Source organism: Podarcis cretensis (genome assembly GCF_951804945.1).
Source record: "Podarcis cretensis genome assembly, chromosome: 6".
Taxonomy (NCBI): Eukaryota; Metazoa; Chordata; class Lepidosauria; order Squamata; family Lacertidae; genus Podarcis; species Podarcis cretensis.
The window spans coordinates 19,782,185-19,801,310 of NC_137175.1; positions in this window are offsets into that span (position 1 = coordinate 19,782,185).

The following is a 19,126-nucleotide window of genomic DNA, read 5'->3' on the forward strand; positions in this document are numbered from 1 at the left end:
AAAACGTTTTCCCCTAAAGTATACACAGAGAAGGAATGGGTCTCCTCCTGCTGCCGTCTTGATGAGGTCTGAAGGAAGCCGCAGCTGCTGGAAGAACAGAACCATTAACGTCAACAAGGGCCTGATCAAAAGACAGAGCCAGAAACCCTCTTACGGCCTGGATGTGTCATCCCGGCAATAAATATGAATAGCTCCTCGTTCAGGGGAATTTTTTCCTTTCTATTAGCATCGCTCACATCCTCATTAGCTCCTGACCCCATTCCCTGTCACTTTGCAGATCGCTTCCTTTCTCTTCATAACTCCAATAACTCATTCCAGCTTGCACAATTAAAAACAAAACACGTCGCAAATGACATCTGCCATCTGCCTGCATTTTCCCTCCCTGCAGCAATGGCTCAGGCCCACCCTATCGTTGAGGATTTAGCCCATAAGCCTCACTTTTCAGAAGAGAAACCCAAAGGAACATCTGCAAGACACTTTAACGATCGCAAACACCCATCTATTCACTTGCATGCAGTTTATCCGCTTCTGCAAATCCAGCGTAGCGTCATATTTTGAGAAGCTGTACATGCAGAGAGCAGTTGATGCCCTTGCAAGTGTTAATTTGGTGGATGAGGGATGTTCAGGATTCAAGCACAAGGGATCTCTGACCAGTTACCATGGGTGACTTCATAGTTTCAATTTATGCTCTGCAGTCTGTGTTCTTCGTGCATCAGGTGTTGTGTATCATGTCAAATGCTGCCACATTGGGGGGGGGGGGAGAGGGTTGATTGCTGTTCTTTCTGATGACACGGCTACGAATACTATAACCCTGTCAGTGATGTCCTGCTTGCATAGTATTTGTAAATGTCTTTCCCCCAAAATCACCCCTGCAGTCTTCACTGTTCTTGTTGCAGAAGTAACAGCCGCTGAAGACGCAAGCCTTCTCAGTTCTAAAAGTAGCTTGTCTTGGTCAGTGGGGAACACTGCAATTTGAGAGAGAGAGAGAGAGAGAGAGAGAGAGAGAGAGAGAGAGAGAGAGTGTCAAGTTCCATCTGTGTATGGAGGGGGGGGGTGTCTCCATGGCTGAAGACAAAACTCTCCTTCCTGAAGAGATAACTGTTTTTAAAAAATACAATAAAATATAGGAAAGTTTATGAGTCTACACTGGAATGTGATAATTTCCAGATGTCTTTCCTATTTGCTGCAAGTGACCAACAGTAATGTAGACAGTCTGATGCAGTGAGGGAAAATTTGTTTTATTAACTTGTAGTGGGCAGAATGAGGGCCACTCTGTGCCTCCACTTGCCCTGCTAATTCAAGTCTATTGGTCATTTGCCTTCAGTTCTTTGTTTCAAATACAGTGGTACCTCGGGATACATACGCTTCAGGTTACAGACTCCACTAACTCAGAAATAGTACCTCGGGTTAAGAACTTTGCTTCAGGATGAGAACAGAAATCGTGCCATGGCGGCGCGGCAGTAGCGGGAGGCCCCATTACCTAAAGTGGTGCTTCAGGTTAAGAACAGTTTCAGGTTAAGAACGGACCTCCGGAACAAATTAGGTACTTAACCTGAGGTACCACTGTAGTGTGCACCAAAGTTGCAGAAGACACAGGGGAAGTGAGGATCTCAAGGAAGAAGCCGAGTTTAGGTATGTAAATACTACTCATAACTCCCTTTTAAAGTTAAAGCAACTCTGTTGTAGGGAGGGCTTGGGGAGGAGGTTTGACTTCATTGGCAGTTCCCAGAGCAAAACTGGAACAAAAATGCAGCTGACTTCCCATTTCTCTTCAATGAACTTTATAATCCAATATGCACCTATTTCATATAATTGTAGAATTGGAAGTGTACCCAAGGGTCATCTAGTCAGTGGCGTAGCGTGGGTTGTCACCACCCGGGGCAAGGCAAGTAATTTGCGCCCCCTAACCCGTGGATTTTAGCACTCGAGTGCGAGCGCCCCCCCCAGATGTTGCGCCCGGTGCTGCCGGCCCCCCTGCACCCCCCACGCTACACCACTGCATCTAGTCCAACCCCACTACAATGCAAGACTCTTTTGCCCATCATGAGGCTCAAACCCACGGCCCTGAGATTAGGAGTCTCACACTCTACAGACTGAGCTATCGCATGCAATCATTTGAAAGCAAATCTTAATATTAAGAAGTGCACATTAGGCAAAACATTGATTCAACCAAGACTGTGTACAAATATGCATATATTAGGGGAAAGTGAGCATAACAATTACTAAACAAAAAACACAAAACACACACCCTTGCAAAAATGCATTGTATTAAGGAAAATTACTTTCAAAAATGTGCATATGAGGCAAAATTCATTCAATGGTCAGCACATGACATAATGCACAGCCAGAGCAAAGATCTGGGTTATAGAGCAGCCCAATGGAGAGACGCTCTTACTTAGTGTGTGACAGCATTCATAGAATAACTTTTGAAGTTAAGCAATGCATTACACACAGAGCTGAAGCAGGGTTAAAAATAGGCTCTAGTCTAAGCATTGCTGTAAACCAGGAATCAGCAAGGTCTACCTCGCCTGGGCTGGTTCACTCCAGCGGAGATCGCTCCGTGGGCGAATGGTTTAGCACAGCATGCGGGGACTCGCCGAGTGGGGGGCTTGGTTCGGGGTGGCTCATGGGCTGGTTAAACAACCCCCGTGGGCCGCTTGTGGCCCATGGGCCTTAGGTTGCTGACCCCTGCTGTAAACCATGCTTGTACAACTTGTTGGTGATGTACCAAGATGAACACAGTTGCCTAAAATTCCACATGTTTGCTGTCTGCCAGTAAGTATGTGGCACCCAGCAAGCCCCAATGAGTGGCTGGTGGACTTAATTTGAATCAGTGGATCATACATTGCTCTGGCCTGTTGTAGAAACCCTTAGCAAAATGATCCAGGCAATTAAAGACGATTTCCCCAACGGTAAACTTGATCCAGTCAAAGCTTTTAACATGTTCTTAACCCCCCCCCCCCCGCCGCCTCTTAATTCAGTGAATCTTAGAAGTGCACAGCTTTGGCTGGCTCATGCCCGATTTGTTTGTTTGTCATTCTATTTATACCCTGACTCTCTGCCAGTAGGCATTCAAGGCAACTTAAAACCCAGAAATTAACAATATATACACAATATCAACAATAAAAACCTGAGATGTAAGCACAAAAACAGCAATTATCTTAATCGCAAGGAAAAGCACAGGGCCTGGTAAAGCTTAGCAGAACAAAAAGGCCTTTGCCTTCTTCCTAAGAATGAAAAACGACTGAACCAACTAAGCAGACCTCCCTAGCATGGGAGATCCAAGGATAAGGAACATCTACTGGGGCTGAGGCAGGCACACCAACTCTAGGAATCCAAGGTGTCTTTGGGCCCCCTCAGTATTTGTTGGAAGGAGGCCATTCCCCTACAATGTTGAGGGGGCGGAGAAGGCCGGGCATGGAGCCAAGCGTGACACAGCTTCATTGACCAGCTCCTTCAGAGTGCTCAGCCTCCTCCAGGTGACATGATGCCACATGCATGCGATGCGCATCAGGCCCCCTCAATCTTGGGGGCAACTTGGTGCCTCTGGGCTGAGGGGATCTGGAGTCCAGAAACACCTGATTCCTCATCCCTGCTCCCACCAGCAAATTCATGACTTATTGGTAGGGTAGCCTAGTAGCCTGCTTTACACGGGATGACCCTCTGTTTGAAAGAGTCTTCTGCTTGAAGGACTGGCCAAGCTGAACCTGGTTTAAAGTGAAAGAACTGTCAGAAGAGAGAGCAAGCAGGAAGGGCCTTGAAGTTGCCCACCAAGAGTTAGAAACTGAACAGTGGACCGAGCAAGCACAAAGGACAACTGGTGGTCACAGTCTTTCTCACTACGATGAGGTGTATATTCCTCCCTTGCCAGTTTCTTCCCATATTCCCAGGCACATCATTCTGAGAAACCCTTTGGGCTACTTTTGTACTAGCACAGATCCTTAGGTTGGTTGTTATATAAGAATAACATATTAATGCTGTGGGTTGGCTGTACATCACATATACAAGGTGGTGCAGCCAAGCCATATTATCCTTAGCACAGATACATGGAGCTGCCAGGGTGATTTCATTGAAAATGTCTCTGCCTCATCGTCTCGTAATATCCCAATTGCAAAAGCATAGCATTATGGCAGACCTGTTATTTCTTCTGTTATGTGGTTCCTTTAGCTGTTGGATTCTGGGTTGCTTCCCACACTATCAGTTTATTCTGCTCGTGTGAATCCTTTGCTCTTTTCTTTTTTTTAAATGAGAACTTGCTCTGATATGAGGATCACTGCCTTGTGGACTTTTAAGGGTTCCTGTGCGTTCAATGGGGGTGGAGAGAAGATTCTGCAAGGGGGTGGAAGAAAGGCAGCTTTGAACATGACCAGAGTGAGAGGAAAGCCATTTGAGTGTCGCAGTGGGCTTCCCGGAAGTAGTTTTGGAGAGGTACAATGATACGCTGCTGCTTTTGGACTTTGCTGCTTTATGACTTTGGGAGAGGGCCAGAGACAGAACACGTGGCCTGCAGGAGAGAGGTCCAAGTTCAAGCTTGGGCAAAATAATAATAATAATAATAATAATAATAATAATAATAATAATAATAATAATAATAATTTATTTATACCCCGCCCATCTGGCTGAGTTTCCCCAGCCACTCTGGGCGGCTCCCAATCAAATGTTAAAAACAGTACAGCATTAAATATTAAAAACTTCCCTGAACAGGGCTGCCTTCAGATGTCTTTTAAAGATAGGATAGCTGCTTATTTCCTTGACATCTGAAGGGAGGCATTCCACAGGGCGGGCGCCACCACCGAGAAGGCCCTCTGTCTGGTTCCCTGTAACCTCACTTCTTGCAATGAGGGAACCGCCAGAAGGCCCTCAGTGCTGGATCTCAGTGTCCAGGCTGAACGATGGGGGTGGAGATGCTCCTTCAGGTATACAGGACCAAGATGGGCCAATGGTCTGACTCTGTATGTTCCACTGCCTTTGTTCGCACAAGGGGAATGGGAGAGGAAGGGAAGAGGGCTTCTCCATTCAGTTCAATGGAACTGCCTTCACTGGCCAGAAAAATGAAGGCAGGCACATTTTCTAGAGCTTCATCTGTGCTTTGCAGCACACATGCGACCTTGTTGTAGGCACCTGGGTACAGCATGTGTGCAAGTCACATTGTACCTAACATCACACTCAGGCCTATTCAATACTTGGGGAGCAATTCAGCATAGTGTTGTGACAATCATTCTGTCAGCGCAAGCATTTCAACTGGCCAACCTCCCCTCTTCTCCTCATGTGCTGTTCTGAAGGTTCTCCTGACCCTGACCCCAAGTAATTTTTTTTTGGGGGGGGTTGGGGGGGAGTGCAGGGGGCACACGATGGGAGGAGAGGGGGAACAGCCCCATTGTCTCAGTTCCCTCACCACCATTGTAATTGAAGCCCTTTTGCTGGTGGGAGAGCATCTCTGCTGCTCCACACATCCCCATGCACTGCTGATGCTTCTGCATGTATTTGCTGATAAGCCTGTTTCATCCCATTCCCACACCAGTCTGCATTTTTAATCCTCAAGAAGGCTTGCACCTGAAGTCGTATTTAAATGTGTATTCCAAAAATATATTTTTCTCTTAAAATGCACATTTGAAAATGTGTTTTGTTGGGTTGGTGGTGTTCTAACTGCACTGGAATATTTGGGCCATGGGAAAAAGCCATTGGGCAAGTAAGTTCTGATCCACACATTAATCCCAGAGGTGTTATTAGGTCAATTTGTTACCAGCATTCATAAGAACTGAATTCCTTGGGCACTCACCCCTGCATCCATTAATCTTTTTGGAGAATAGCCCCTTTATTGCTTAAGCTACCCAGGCTCCCTCTACGTATTTCAGCAAAAGAGCCTGGAAAACGAAAAGGCTCGGTAAAAAGAGAGTGTACAGCCTCAGGAAAAGAAAACTAGATGACCCACCAGAAAGAAAAAAGAAATTAGCTGAGCTATGGGGAATTGCAGCTCATCTTGGTGTCACCCTGTTTGTTTGTGCTGACAGTAAAGGAAAAAATGATGCATCCTGAAGTTCCTATAGTAGCCCAGAACTGATATTATTAGAATATTTGTCTTGCAGGCAGGGTATTTGTGGATACACACAGCACGAATCCTACACAGGGCTCTGTTTGCTTGGCTAAAAGATATGCATATGCACAAGCCCCAAAGAGCAGCATTTAAAAATTGCATGTGCTGCAAGCGATGAAGAAACACAAATACAATCCATATGTTTCTGTGTCAACGTTTGTGATGGTTCACATCATAAGGTAAAGGGGGTAACAGGGTCAAGGATAAGATGAACTAATGCTATTGGTCTTTCGTGAATATGCTGATGTGCCAAAGTCTTGGGTCGCTACTTCATGTATGTACAGGAGTCCTCTTGGAATTGCCACCTAGTGGCAAATAATGAGAACCACTTTCCCTTTTGGAAACTCTTCCTGCTTAATCCGCATAACTCCACCTCTTCATATGCACCTGACAGATGGGCTTAGAAAATGCGGAATGAGCCATGATATGGTGAGTTGCCATCTTGGCCTGCGTTGGAGCAGATTCTCAAGACTGGCAACAAATATAAACATAGGCAGTTTGCGATGGCTCTTCAAGATACCTCCAGAAGCAAAGGAAGAGGTGGACCTCAAACTTGTTTTAGAAAAATGTGCATGTCTTGTGTTAATATTGTTCTTCTTTGTGTATTATGCCGCTTTCCCAGGAACTGGGAAAGCAAATATGTATATTGAAAATGGTGTACTAATTCTGCCTCTTTGGTTATGGTAGCAGCCACCACCATATCAAATGGATCACATGAGTCCAGCTCCAAAAAGTTCACACAGTTTTATTTTTCGAGGGAGAAATCCATAAATCATTTTCTGGTATGAATTCTCACCCCAAGGAAGTACAGAGTGTTGATGGGTGTTTCAGGAATAGTTTCACTGTGACTCCTGTCGCAACTCAACTTTTCCTGATTGTATCATTCCTACACTGGATCTTGCAAAATCCTCTGGCAGAACTGCCTTTGCTTTTAGAACACCCTGCATTATTGATTGATTGATTATTTTCAGATGCTTGTGGAAAGCAACCAAAAGCTTAATTACCGTATATACTCGAGTATAAGCTGACTCGAATATAAGCCGAGACACCTACTTTTACCACAAAAAACTGGGAAAACTACTTGACTCGAGTATAAGCCGGTTCACCACACCACAAACCTGGTGGTGGGGGCAGCGGCGGAGGAAGAACAAGCAGCCCAAAAGGGCTGATTTCGGGCTGCTCGTTCCTCTGCCGCCGCCGCCAACAGTGGCAAAGGTGGAGGAGGAGGAAGGAGCAGCCTGAAATGACCCTCACTCCGAAGGGGGGATTTTCAGCATAAAAAATGTGCTGAAAAAGTCAGCTTATACTTGAGTATATACAGTATTATAATATTAATATATTTCCACCATTTCACAGTGGTATGAAGATCTCACTGCCCTTTCTACATTTAAATGGATGGCTTATAATAAATCAATGTCATTTAGATATCTGTTTGGACATGTGGACTGCTGATTTGGTGCTGATAGCACCAAAGTTTCAAGTTCGATCCCCATATAGGACAGCTGCTTTTTCCTTCATTGCAGGGAGTTTGACTAGATGATCCTCTGAGTCCCTTCCAACTCTACAATTCTATGATTCTAAAAAAATAAAATAGAATTGGTGGAATATTGTTACTGTCATTGTCAGCTGTCCATGGATTTTGCTGGAGCTTTATATAATAATAACAATTCTATTCCTTTCCTTTTCTGTTACAATTGCAACTAAACAACTGGGAAAATTAATATATTAATATTAATTAAGTTGCTTCACTCAATAGGCAAAGTGATTTAGAAATAATAATAATAATAATAATATAATATAACGTGAAAAACAACATTACAAAAAGCAAAGCACAATATGTGGTAACCATACAAGCAACACTTCTGTTCCCTAACATATTTCTAACCACCACAAACAACTGCCAAGGAGAAAAAAAGCTACCACCAACTCCTGGACAGAAAAAAAAATGAACACCCAAATGCCACTTGAACCCTCTGATTCAAGCTAAGCCCACCAGCCACTTGCCAGGGCCTGCTGGGTGCCACATATTTACTGGCAGGCAGCAAAGCCTGTGATATGAAAAAACATATTTGCCTGGCGAAGTTAATGCTAGTGCCAGGCAAGCCTCTTTGCTACATGAGGGAAGAGGACACAGACACTATTGAATAGGCCCCATTCCCTTGTTCCAACCCTTTGGACAACTGCTAGAGGGCGAAAAGAAAGGACTCTGATGATGCTGACCTTGGGGGAGGCTTGTATGCATAAAGGAGAACAATAACAGAAGCCAAGACAATCCACCTGCATTTATGAGATCCACAAGATTTGATGGAGTATTTCAAGGACACGTCTTCCTTCTTTCGGGAACTATCTACTGGAAGTTGATAGATCACTTGGACTTTGTTAGAATATGTTTTGATCCCCCATCTTGGGATTCCACTCAATGCTTATGATTAGATTGTTGGATTTCATTGCAGTTTTATCTGCAATGTAGCCTCTTTGTGTTGATTTCCTTTGCAAGGTGAGACTCCGAGGCAGGTGGAGGCAAACATCACATGCTCCATCAACCCACAGAGCACAAGAGCACCACAGTTGCCCTTTCATTTGATTCACCCTCTTTCACAATTCAGGACATTTCTTTTCCCTTTGCTACCCTAGCCGATGATGACTCAGAGCCATAACAGTAGGTCTTCCTAGGAGTCTCACTGCGTGCTCAATCTGAAACATGTCAGCAACCCTTAAAAAGTCAGATTGGAGGCCCTGTTGCTAGAGACCCAAAGATTCCTGTTGTTCCAGCCCTCTTTGTGGTCATTACAGTCACTAGGGGTGGATACACCAGTGGAAGTGGGTCCATCGGGGCAAATGGGGCACTGTCCCATCAACTCCAGCCTCCACTTGCCTGCTGTCTTACATACAACTTGTCAGGGGTTGGCTCTGTTGGCTCTGCCAATTACTGGCACTGACTCCACCTGCGGTTGGTCTCCAGACCTTCCACCCCACCTGTTCCACTGAGCAACAGCCACTGCTGCAAACAGCCATTTTTGTTGTGAACCACCCTGAGATCTACGAATGAAATATGGTGAACAAATTTAAAAAATAATAATGGTTTAGGTAAAGGTAAAAGGACCCTGACCATTAGGTCCCATTGTGCATGACTCTGGGGTTGCGGCGCTCATCTTGCTTTATTGGCCAAGGTGTACAGCTTCCAAGTCATGTGGCCAGCATGACTAAGCGGCTTTTGGCAAACCAGAGCAGCGCACAGAAACGCCGTATACCTTCCCACTGGAATGGTACCTATTTATCTACTTGCACTTTGACGTGCTTTCGATCTGATTTACCAAGTTGTAAAAAACTGACCATCTGCACGAAACCATGTGGTAAGTCAATTGTCTTTAACCTCCTAACAAACAGAGAAATCTGCAGCCCTCTCTCTTGCCACTTCCATGCATTTCCTGGTCCCTGTTGGAGCACTCCCCCACCCCCAATATTTACCACTGAATTGGAGAAAACGACAATTCATGTTTTCTACTGATTGTTGTTGGTTCTGATTCAGAGGTGAAGACTGGATTTTCATGAGGGGTAGGGGAAAAGCACTTGGACACATATTTAGAAAGCCTGGACCTATGCCTAGAAATCGGAGCAAGGTTAAGTGTGGATGAGCCTTGATTGGCTGGGGAAACCCAGCCAGATGGGCGGCTATAATTTTTTTATGATGATGACGATGATGATTCTCTCTGGTTAGAACCAAGTTGAGACTGGTTTTCTCACCCACAAACGGCGTCAGAGTTAGCAAAGCACAGCTAGGAAGAGCACATTGTCACCAGTCTCTGCTCTTGGGAATGGCCACCATTGCTGACCCAACTGCCTTTTGCATGTAAACATCACAAATCGAACCTTTGCATCTCAGATGCTTAAGGCCCAACTGTAAACAATTTTCTGTGTCCACAAAACTTAAAACCGTGATACATCTGTTAATCGTTTTCCTGTTTCCTTGTAAATTATTTCTTGCTAATCAGTCATCTGCAGATGAATGTTGTTACCATGTAGCAGAGGGATGTGGAGCCTGTGGCCTTCCAGATGTTGCTGCACTCCAACACTCAGGATCCCCATAGCCAGTGGTCAGGCTTTGAGGAAGAGCTGTTACTTAGTGGTAGGGCAATTGCTTTTCACGCAGAAGGCCCCATGTTGAATCCCCAGCTTCTCCAGAGAGGATTGGGAATGTCTCCTGCCTGAAATCCTGGGAAGCTGCTGGCAGTCAGTGTAGACAATACTGGGGTAGATGGAGCAACGCTCTGACTTGGTATAAGGCAGCTTCCTATGTTCCCATGATGATGGGAAATGTAGTCCAACACCTTGAGGGCCATAGGTTCCACGTTCCTCATATGGAAATTGTGCCACTTTGTCAAGAAGAGTGAAGGATTTTACCATACACATAGCAGCTGCTCAGAAAATGCTCCTCCCACCTTGGCAAATGACTAACCTGCCAAAGTCCAGTGCGAGCATGCTGCCCCTAGCAGAACCCCTATTCCCAGAGTTCCCTGGGGAGGGCGACTGATTGCTAGCTCACTCTGGGAATTGTAGCTCTGTGGGGGAAATATATATATATATATATATATATGTGTGTGTGTGTGTGTGTGTGTGTGTGTGTGTGTGTGTGTGTAAATGACCCCTGGACAGTTAAGTCCAGTCAAATGGGGTTGCAGAGCTCATCTTGCTTTCAGGCCGAGTGAGCCAGCGTTGGTCCACAGACAGCTTTCTGGGTCATGTGGCCAGCATGACTAAACCACTTCTGGCTCAACGGAACACAGTGACGGAAACTAGAGTGCAAGGAAATGCTGTTTACCTTCCCACCACAGTGGTACCTATCTATCTACTTGCACTGGCATGCTTTCGAACTGCTAGGTTGGCAGGAGCTGGGACAGAGCAACGGGAGCTTACCCCGTCACAGGGATTCGAACCACCGAGCTTCCAATTGGCAAGCCCAAGAGGCTCAGTGGTTTTGACCACAGCATCACCCACTCTCAGCACCCTCAACAAGCCATACTTCCCACTTTGGGAGGATGCCATACCTGTTTAAAGTAGTATGATACTGCTTTGAAGGTATAGCACAGATGTGGCCGGTATGATTTGCCCCAGGTCTCACCCTGCTCCATCAGGGACAACAATGGAAAGGAGTGTGTGATCCTGTAGGGTCCTCCCAATCTCCTAACCACAGGCAGGAGATGTGTGTGTGTGTGTGTTGCATCTGCATCAAATGTATTCACTCTGTGTTTACCCAGCTCAGTTACCTGCCAAATGCAGTGGTACCTCAGGTTACAGACGCCTCAGGTTACAGACTCCGCTAACCCAGAAATAGTACCTTGGGTTAAGAACTTTGCTTCAGGATGAGAACAGAAATTGCGGCACGGTGGCAGTGGGAGGCCCCATTAGCTAAAGTGGTGCTTCAGGTTAAGAACAGTTTCAGGTTAAGCATTTTTGTCTGCCACTCCATTAAAGTTGGACAAGAATGTTTGAATACATAGAATTGACGAAATTGACTTATAAGATTCGGAACCAAAAAGAAGCAAAGTTCGAAAAGGATTGCAGTAAATTTGTTGAATATATACGGAGTAATTGTAAGAATTTAAAAACTGAAGCAGGATTAATGTAAATCTTGTGATGTGGATGGAGTGTAAATAAGAAACTGTAAGAAAAGATTTGAGACATGAAAACCGTTGAAGGGATGGAAGGAAGTCCGGGCGCAATAAGGCGCAGGGTAAATAAGAAGACATACAAATTTTTGAATGTAAGAGTATTTATTTTATTTGTTGTTGTTACAAAAAAGCAATAAAAAGTATTTGGGGAAAAGAAAGAAAGAACAGTTTCAGATTAAGAACGGACCTCCAGAACGAATTAAGTTCTTAACTCGAGGTACCCCTGTACTGGCTGCCCCCTTTCAACGCAGGACAATGTGTGTGTGTTTTAGCTGCACCCTTCCCCCTTTGAATATGGTTTGTTTTAGCCCGCCCTGTTATCCCACCCTGATCCCTTCTTTTTGGAAAAAAAAATGTGAGCTTCGAAGGCAGAAGCCAGTTTGACGTAAGGAGCAGTGAGTTGGGCCAAAAGGAAAGAAGAGAGGAGCTGGAGGATGGCCAGTCTCAAAGCCAAACATTTCCAGGCAGCAACCATGTGGTGTGCGAAGGGGGGGGGTGGAAAGGCCCAAGGAGTGGGTGGCTCAACAGGGAGCAGTCCTGTGTTCACAAGTCCTCTGCTTCTCTGACCCACTGTCCCTGCAAGGTTCGTGTTTTCCTGATCAGAGTGTGATTTGAGGGGGGGGGGGAAAGCCAAGCCAGAGCCTCTAGCGGACTGGGCTGCTAGTTCAGTTCTCATGGTGGCGACAGGCTAGAGGCAGATCTCCAGCCCCCCCCTGACCGTCCGCCTCCAGCAAGCTGTACAGTACACTGATGAATCACTTCCTGCCTCTGCCCTGTTTTCTTTCTTTCTTTCCACGTTTCTTTCTTTCTTTTCTGACTGCTGCATCACGGCAGCACAGCTCCACCGCCCTGGATCCCAGCTGAGATGTTCTGCGTGCTCCGTCCTGGCGCCTGCTCTCCACGCAGAGGCAAGGCTGCTGTGCGTCTAAACTGCTGTGTCATACTTAGTTATTAATGACCAAAGAACCACATGATACAAAGTTCTGGGAAACTCAGAGAAGATTCCAGGAAAGAGGTCAACCAGTTCAGTAAACAGGTTTTATTAGGACTTGAACAGAGACCAAAACGTTTCCCATTTACTGATCTTTATGGTTGGGCTTTTTTTCTTTTTGCTATTTTCTGTTTTGTTTTGAAATTGATTTTGCCCCTTTTGTCTTGGGGAACATATAAATGGCAGGAAAGTTAACCCCCACCCCCACTCTGATATATGTGTGTGAGAGAGATGGGTTTTCAAAACTAAAAGCTTTGCACACATCCTCAGACAAGAAAGGCTGTTTTTCACCTCCATTTCTGTCCAGAGTGGAGGCAATCGCTGCCAAGTAAGGTCAGATTTGTTGCATAATTTATCTTTGTCCGACCCTGACATTTTGCCACCAGAGGCAAACCAGAAAATCCACACACACCTCCCCCCGGGAACTGTAGTTTGTTAAAGGTTGTGTTTGTGTGTGTGTATACATTTGCATGTAAAACACAGAGTAGTGTCACTCTCCACATCCGCCTCCTGCCTTTCCTGCAGCCCTACTAGCAACAAGTTACACAAAATAAATGAAATACTGTGAAGATCCCTGAAATGAGAAGCAATCGACTAGAAATATTATCTTATAGAAATAAACTAAATAATAAAAACCAAAAAGTTTAAGGAAAAAATTAGAAAAACCTAGAATTGTACAAAGCCTTTGCTTCACCTAGGTCGAGCTAGGATTATAATACTTCAGAATTTTTGGGAGTTTTACCCCCCTTTTTTGAATTTTGGTCATTTAAGATTCATTATTTTTCTATTTCCTTCTGAGGAAACTGAATAGTTCAGTGGAATGAGGTTTGTAGCCGGCATCCCGGTAAGGCTTTGTACAAAAATCAAACTTTTTGATTTTTTTTATTTAGTTTATTTCTATAAGATAATATGTCTAGTCGATTACTTCTTGTTTCAGGTATTTTCACGGTATTTCATTTGTTTTGTGTAATTTCTCGGTTCTGTGACTGTGTTTTTTCTACTGGCTACTAGCAACAAGTGGCAGCAGGTGCTCCGGCTTGGGACAATGCCAGGGGCCGACATGGCCATGGGGTAGCAGCTGGGGCCCACACACCCATCCGCCGCCGCCCCATGGCCTTTTGAGGAAGCCACAGCCTGAGGCAACTGGAGGCAGCTTGGGGAGCTTCTGGGCTTAGAGCGCTACCCAGGCAGGTGGCAGCGAGATCCCCACAGCGCTGCATCCGCTGCCAAAGAATGAGCAGCAAAGGCGCATAATGCACCCCTCTCTTTCTTCTCCAGATCAGCCACTCCTCCCAGCTCTCCCCAGCCTGCCTCAGCACCAGACTAATGGTCACACCAGCCCTGCCCTGAATCCATAGTTGCTGAGCAGAAGTATTGTAAGCGTTGGCCACAGCACTGTAGCTTGCTGTACATGCTAAAATCCAGTGGAATTTAGGGGGAATAAAATTCATGTCATGTGCATCCTTATATGTATCACTATCCAAGCAGCTTTCCACATTCTGATTGGCTACCACCACATACCCGCCGACATTTCTCCGATGAAAATAGGGACATCCTATTTCATCAGCATCATTTTACTATTTATACCCTGCCCTTCTGACTGGGTTATGGCTTTTAGCACATATAAAAACATAATAAAGCAGTAAACATTTTCAAAAAGCTTCCCTATACAGGGCTGCCTTCAGATGTCTTCTGACGGTTGTATATTTACTTATCTCCTTGGCTCGGGAGTCACATAACTCCATACCCTCCAACATTTCTCCAGTGAACATAGGGATGCCCTAAGGAAAAAAGAGAAATCAGAAACTGGGACAGCTTCTGTAAAGCTGGGATTGTCCCTGGCAAATAGGGACACTTGGTGGGTCTGCCTGGCTGGACAGCATCCATGAATTCTGAGGACACCTCTTGCTTGTCCGGATGCAGGTCAAAGAGGAGTGTGTGAGTGTATGAAGAAACTAGCCTGCTGTACACAGGTAACATTTATCACCACTTTTGCCTCAGGCCCTGCTCCACATTGGCATGTGACCCTCAAAAGGTTGCCCAGAACAGAATGTAGCCCTCAGGTTGAAACAAGTTCCCTCCCGTTGCCTTATACGCTTTTTTGTGACCCCTACTCCTCCAATTCAGCTACCTGCCAGTGGCCATAAGAACCCCAATGTTAAAGTCTAATCAATAGCTGCACTCATTCTCCCTTGCTCCCCTGGTCCATGCGAGTCCCTTCCAGATCTCCTAAGTGGTTCCACCCAGATCTATCCCTTCATTCAAATCCCTCGGGAGCTTCCGGGCTGTTGCTATTTTCAGCTGAGAAGCAGTCACATACCAGTAAGTTCAAGGCTAGGTGCTCTTGTCAACAAAACCGCTTCCCCCAAAGGGCAGCCTCTTCTGTGATGAAGAAAATGATGGGGGGAATGCACTAGGAAATGTGTGGGATGCAATACAATATGTTGCTTTGACACATCATTGTCTAAGCTCCCTGTAAACAAATAGGAATAAATGCCCATTCAACAGCCAACATCATCTCATCTCCCTGGAAACATACCAGGATGAATACATCACCTGGAAACATCACCTGCAAGGGCCCACAACCCATTTCTGAAACTAGTGGCTGAAAAGGAGTGTTGGCTACTTTTAAAAGGGGTGCCAGACTAGGCTTTATAGCTATTGTGTATAATAATAATAATAATAATAATAATAATAATAATAATAATAATAAATGATGATTATGCCCTATACCCATGGTTACAACACAAAGCACAAAATACATAAAAATAAATATAATCAAACAATACTAATATATGCACACTACTAAGCAATACACTCCCCAACAAAAGCCCCCAAACAATACCCCGACCCACATATACAAGAATCCAAATTAACATATAGTTAACCATTTAAAACAACCCCACCCTCCAAATAAAACAGCACCCACCCACGTTAAAAACCCATCCCTGTTAAAACAATAATTTTAACACAAGGGGGTTGGCCCACACCCTTGAAGCGCCACCCCAAAAGGGACAACCCCTTTTGCTGTCAGGAGGTACCCCACCCCCCGGGGGCAGATAGGTTTTATGGAGCTGCCCAGCAGCTCTGGGGAAGCATGCAGTTTGGTTATTGGAAGGGAGGCTTTTGGATATCATTAAGGTGCCTTCTATCTCTCTCCCCCCCCCTCCCCATTTGTGCATTGCTTAAGACACAGCAGCCTGGGGTTCCTAACCTCACGTTTCTCTTGGAATACTAATGTAGAAGTGAAGGAGGAACTTGAATCGGTGGGTGGGAGGGAGCGCTTAAATTTGAGGCAAGAGGGTCCTCAGTGGAGAAGGCTGCCTCTCCCTCCAGAGCTTTTTGCAGGGACTGTAGCCAAAGGTAACCAGAGATTATGAGCTTCCCCAATTCCCTTTGACAGCTTTGTGTGGCCATGACAATCCCTGCAGGGGTTTTCTTCACTGGGCAAAGCAGTCCTCATTAGAGTTGAGAGCTGGGGGTAAACTGGGAAATCTTATCTGTCTCAGATTTTAATCTGAAAAACGAGAAATCGAATGTGTTTTACTACTGTCCGAAGCTGGAAGGCACCCTTAAGTTCACAAGAAAGGGAAAATTCCTATGATACAACTCAAGAGTTTGAGAAACGCTTGCCAGACTCTTCTGTGCACTAGTCTCCCTGTACTCCACCCAACCCCTAGCCAGCGAGGTCCTGGTACATCTTTGGTGACTGTGAGAAGCAGCAAATGTTTGTTGAAGTGGGGGATGGAGGAAAAAACCACCCAGCAGATTTTAGGTGAGGAAGTGAAGGCATGTGAAGCTATTTCAAAACTACGCTGGGAATTTTAGATAACTAGAGTGGAATTACCCCAAGCTAGAGATCAGCTTTGAGACAGGCACCAGCGCTTGGAGAAGGAGTCATCTAGGCTATCGCCTTACGTCCTTGCATCATTCAGGGGAGGCTGTTTCCACTTCCTACTGCAGCAGTTTCCAAAACTCAGCTTATTTATGTACACCATTTGTATGCCACAAAACAACATAACATTTTCTAGGGTGGATTGCATTCCGTTCCGGGAGTCTGTTAGACTCCCGAAATGTTCAAAAACCAAGATGCGGTTTTCAGATTGGTGCAGGCGCCCCGGAAACAATAGCTGACAGCTGCATTGGATGTCCGGCTTCCGAAAAACGTTTGAAAACCGGGATATGTACTTCTGGGTTTTCGGCATTTGCGAGCCGATTTTTTCATCAACTAAGCTGTTCGAGAACCAAGGTTCCACTGTGTGTGTGTGTGTGTATCTGCAGTATAAATGCAAGGAGAATCGGTCTATCCATGTATGCCACTCTGAGTTCCTGGAAGGGTTTTCATGACATAGATTGAACTTTTGCAAGCAAAGCAAATTCTCTCTCACTAAGCTACAGCCCAGGGCTCTGTGTTGCATTTACCTTAATTCTTAATTCTTTTTCATTTTACCACCTACTGCCAAAATCAGTGGGTCTTGGGGGTAGAAGACAATTTTTCTTTTCAGGGGCGGTCCCTAAAAGCTGCAGCAATAACAATAGACCTTCCAGCCTTTTAAAAACAAGATAGAGTTTACATGGCAGGCACTATCTCCAGTTCACTGAAAGCATGATGACATGCTTGCTAATTTATTTCCATGAACTCGGAGTTAAAATTTGCCATTGGCAAGGGGAGCAAATCCAAGGGAAAAGTTGCCACAAGGCAATTTCACTGCAGGAAGAAAATAGTTGAGAGAGAGGAAAGGAGAGGATTTATTTTACTTTTTTGGCGTGGGAGTGAGTGATTGTGTTTAGGTGCAATCATTTATGCCACTGACAGGCACTAGAAAATCTTTCCCAAACTGGCGGTAACGTTCCTCAGTCCTGACTTGCCGCCTGGGTATCTGAGTGCCAGAGTTTTCCTGGCAGAGATTCCAGAGCGCTTCCAAAGAGTGTGTTGGCTTGTGATCACATCTGAGGGTTGCCTGGAAGATTACCCAAGGCCTGATCCAAATAAGCTGAAATTCCAGAGCCCTGTTAAGTGTGCACTTCCCTGTACTTGGGTCAGTTTCTGCACTGGGATTGACGGGGGCTGAATCACATGCTGCGTCAAAAATGTATCCTGGGTTCTTTTTCTGGTGGTTCTATGCACTTCGACGAGAAAGAAATTACTTTCAAAAATTATCAAAGGGAAGGGAAAATGCTAGTGATGTCCAGACGTTGCAAACACAATGTCACTCAACATCCTGACGCTGCTCTTTGCTTGACTCTGTGTTCAGCCTGAACAATGAATGGAGGGGCCTAGCCTCCGAAAGAAAGAAAGAAGATTGAGGAGCACCAAAGAGTCTTGGCCCCCTGGAGTCTTGGCACCTATGATTACAAATGTGGTCACACTATAAATTTGTATAACAGCATTATTTTTTATTCCTTTCCTGGTGATCCCTAGCATGAAATTTGCCTTTTTTCACATCTGTTGCACACTGGGTCAACATCTTCACAGAGCCATCTCATACAACAGCAAAGGTCTCATTAGTTACTGCCAGTTTTGACACCGTAAGCTTATATGTCAAATTTTGCCCTAACCTGCATAAGTTTATGCTTGTTGTATTTGCCATTTTACCACCCATTCACTCAGTTTGGAAATGTCCTTTCAGAGCTCTTCACAGTCTCTTTTTATTTCTACCTGATCAGTTTCCATGCCCTTTTGCAGCCTTGTGGATAAGTACGAGGGGAAGGGATTACCAGGGTACAAAATATGCATCATAATGTCATAATGCACATAACGTCAAGGCCATCTACTCACCTACAAAGAACTTTTACTCACCCTAGGCGAGCAGGCAAATGGCTAACGGCAAGACTGGACACACAATCCAACAATGAAACCAATCTGCAAGGAATACACACTGCGGAGATTTAACTGGGGCCCATGTGGGTAGGGTGTCAGCTAAATTTTTGGGATCCAGCTGCTCTACACTGAAGAAAGGTTGTACGCCTACAGCTCTCCCATCATAATCAGTGGCGAACGATTATTTACACTAGAAGCATTTATCCAGCCTGTTGTATTTTTCCATGTAACTTCACTGTCATGATTTAGCCCTAAACGATCTTGTTTTTGTTTTTACTGCCTGGTAATGAGTCATGGGCTGCTTTAGTTTAATTTCATTGAAACGGTTTTTGTGGCAGCCTTGCTCCCTCCCCCCCTCCCCCACCCCAATGTCTTTGACTCATATGGCCACAAAATATAAACAAGGCGCTGCTGCTCAGATGACTTCTCCCTTTCTTTGTTTAGCAAAGGACAATGCCCAGGAAACTTTCTCGGGGGTTGTCACTTGCTCCATGCTTTCCAAAATTCATCACCTTACAGAGAATCTGCTTCTAGGAATGTCTCTGGTGAGG